Raw genomic sequence first — 3,924 nt, 5'->3', positions numbered from 1 at the left:
CCCCCGGGGGCCCCCCGGGGGGGGGGGGACGGGAGGGTGGGGGGGGGTCACGACGCCCCGCCCCACGGCACCGGGCTGGGACGCAGCCCCCCCCCTGCCCCGCTGGGCTGCCCTGCCCGGGGACACCCGGCTGTGTCCCCAGGATGGTGGCCGTGTCGCCACTGAGGTGGCATGTCCCCAGTGGGTGCCATGTCCCCAGGATGGTGGCCGTGTCCCCAGTGGGGTCCCGTGTCCCCAGTGGGGTGCCAGGTCCTCAGGATGGTGGCCGAGTCACCAGTGGGGTTGCTGTGTCCCCAGGAACCCCAAAGAGCCATGCCCTGTTGATGCCAGGTCATGCCCCATGTTGCCACTGGGGTGTCATGTCCCCCAGTGGGTGCCATGTCCTCAGGATGGTGGCCGTATCACCACTGGGGTGCCATGTCCCCAATGGGGTGCTAGGTCCCCAGGATGGTGGCCATGTCCTCAGTGGGCTTGCCGTGTCACCTGTGGGGTCACCATGTCACCAGGAAGATGCCATGTCCCCAGCAGTCCCAAGGAGCCATGCCCGGCCATGCCCTATTGATGCCAGGTCATGTCCCCAGTGGGGTGCCAGGTCCTCAGTGGGGTGGCCATGTCACCAGTGGGGTTGCCGTGTCACCAGGAGGATGCCGTGTCCCCAGCAGCCCCAAGGGGAGCAGGGAGCTGCTGGGGGACTGCATGAGGTGGGACCCTCCGGAGGTGCACCCCCCCCGGGAATCCTGGCCTGGACCTGGATTTGTGTCCAGGAAGCACCATCACCTTCCTCACACACGGGAAATTTCCTGCTTCCCAACCGGCCCCAGTGCCAGGCTGGCCACCTGCCCGTGCCGTAGGGCCACCAGCCACTGGGCCACGCTCACGGCAAAGCATCGCGGTCCCTCCTGGGCCGGGGGCAGCGGGATGAGCCCTTTGCTGGGAAGGTGAAGGTCACGCTCGTTTTGGACATCCCTGACCCGCTGCAGCACTCCAGGACACCGCGTGTCACGGCGGGGGCTCGGCCTTGTGCCGTCACCACGCTGTCCGTCCCATCCAGGAGCAGCGGCAGTGGCCGGTGATGACCAGAAGCGAGGGGGTGCTGGGTTTGCCGGGCTCCTCGTCCCCCCTCCCCGTGTCCCCCTGCCACCAGCTCGCGGCCGCGGGGCCGGCTGCTCGCCCCACTCCAGCACAGCCCAAGGATGAGCCGTCCGTCCGTCCATCCATCCATCCATCCAGGCCTGCGATGCCGCCCGAACCACAGGCAGCAGCACTGCCGAAGCCAGGCGAGGGGGGGGACACCCCCACCCGGTGTGACCGGGGAGATGCCGGTGAGCCCCGGGGTCGGCATGGCCGCGCTCTCCGTCCGGCAGGCGGGGAAGCACCGGTGCATCTCCCCTGGCTCGGGGAGAGAACAAAGGAGGGCATCTGCGGCAGAGGGAGCGCCGCCGCCGGATGCGCTGCAGCGCGGCTAATCCGCCCCGGGGACCCTGCACCACGCTGCCACCGTGCCCCCCCCTGCCACTGCCACCACCACCGTGCCCCCCCGGCACAGCCCTCCCGTGCACCGGCCGTCCCCAGCCCCGTGCACCGAGGGAAGAGGCCGCTCAGAGTCCGTGCAGAGCCAGGGGAGGGGGCCCAGCCCCGGTCCCTCCCTGTCCCCCCCCAACAGCAGCACGGTGGCCCCCCCATCTTTGCTGCCATGGCAGCGTGCACCGCTCCGTCCCGCCACGCGCACCGGTGTCGTGGTGGTGGCAGCGGTGACAGCGGTGACAGCGGTACTCACCCTGGGCTAACGCCGCGCCATAAAGGAAAAGTCTTCCATTAACGACTTTTTGTCACCAAAAGTCATTAACATAATAGGACTTCCACCTCAAAATTGAATATTAATGCTCCGCCCGGCCGCGGCGCGAGGCGGATAATTGCTCTAATACATTTTCCAGCAGGATTTTCGCATGGCGACAGCAATTGCATTAACAAACCCCATTATTACCACGGCCCCTACAATGGGACACTTCATGGGAGTTAAGTTCTTGCCTTTTTGCTTGGGACCCCAGAGCGGCCGCGGCTCCGTGGCCCCCCCCACCCCGTCCCCCCACCTCCACGGTCACAAACCTCCCTCGGGGCCGCGGGGCAGGGGGGGACGGTGGCCCCGGGGCTGGGAGCGGAGGTGACGGGTGGCACCGAGCTGCCTCGTCCCTCTGCGCCTGCAAACACGACCCTTGGGCACAGCCAGCCCTGCGACACCCGGGAAACACACCGCCAGCTGGAAACCAGCCTGCCCCGGGTGCCAGCAGGCCGAGCTGCCTGTGTTGTGCTGTGCCAGGCTGTGCCGTGCCATGTCACACCACGCCACGCTCTGCCATGCCATGTCATACCATGTTGTGCTGTGCCATGCCATGTCATACCGTGTCACACTGTGCCATGCTGTGTCATACCATGCCATGCTGTGCTGTGCCATCTCACTCCATGCCATGTTGCGCCATGCCATGTCACACCATGCTGTGCTGTGCCATGCCATGTCATACCATGCCATGCCATGTCATCCGGTGCCATGCCATGCTGTGCCATGCCATGTCATACCATGCCGTGCAGCATGCTGCGCAATGCCATGTCACACCACAAGGCCGAGCTGCCTGTGTTGTGCTGTGCCAGGCTGTGCCGTGCCATGTCACACCACGCCACGCTCTGCCATGCCATGTCATACCATGTTGTGCTGTGCCATGCCATGTCATACCGTGTCACACTGTGCCATGCTGGCTCTGCCATGCCATGTCATACCATGTTGTGTTGTGCCATGCCATGTCATACCATGTCACGCTGTGCCATGTCATACCATGCCATGCTGTGCTGTGCCATGTCACTCCATGCCATGTTGCGCCATGCCATGTCACACCATGCTGTGCTGTGCCATGCCATGTCATACCATGCCATGCCATGTCATCCGGTGCCATGCCATGCTGTGCCATGCCATGTCATACCATGCCGTGCAGCATGCTGCGCAATGCCATGTCACACCACACCGTGCTGTGCCATGCCATGTCATACCATGGCATGTGCTGTGCCGTGCCATGTCATACCATGCCGTGCTGTGCCATGCCATCTCACCCCATGTCATGCTGCGCCATGCTGTGTCACACCATGCTGTGCTGTGCCATGCTGTGCCATGCCATGTCATACCATGCCGTGCTGTGCCGTGCCACCTCACACCATGCTGTGCTGTGCTATGCCATGTCATACCATGTTGTGCTGTGCCATGCCATCTCACACCATGTCATGCTGCACCATGCCGTGTCATCCGGTACCATGCCATGCCATGCTGTGCCATGCCATGTCATACCATGCTGTGCTGTGCCATCTCACACCATGCCATGCTGCACCATGCCGTGTCACACCATGCTGTGCTGTGCCATGTCATGCCATATCATACCATGCCATGCTATGTCATACCATGTCATGCTGTGCCATGCCATGTCATACCATGCCATGCCGTGTCACACCATGCTGTGCTGTGCCATGTCATGCCATATCATACCATGCCATGCTATGTCATACCATGTCATGCCATGCCATGCCATGTCATACCATGCCATGCCGTGTCACACCATGCTGTGCTGTGCCATGTCATGCCATATCATACCATGCCATGCTATGTCATACCATGTCATGCTGTGCCATGCCATGTCATACCATGCTGTGCTGTGCCATCTCACACCATGCCATGCTGCACCATGCCGTGTCACACCATGCTGTGCTGTGCCATGTCATGCCATATCATACCATGCCATGCTATGGGGGGGGGGGGGGGGGGGAGGGGGGACGGACCGTGGCACCCCACACCCTCCTTTGTCTCCAGTCCCAGTGGGGCCACCTCGGGGGCAGACAAAGGCAGCTACTGGCCCCGTCTTTAATTGCACTCATTGATTAACCTCG

Source organism: Calidris pugnax, unplaced genomic scaffold, assembly GCF_001431845.1.
Source record: "Calidris pugnax isolate Ruff unplaced genomic scaffold, ASM143184v1 scaffold9, whole genome shotgun sequence".
Taxonomy (NCBI): Eukaryota; Metazoa; Chordata; class Aves; order Charadriiformes; family Scolopacidae; genus Calidris; species Calidris pugnax.
Note: the sequence above shows the minus strand (reverse complement) of the source record.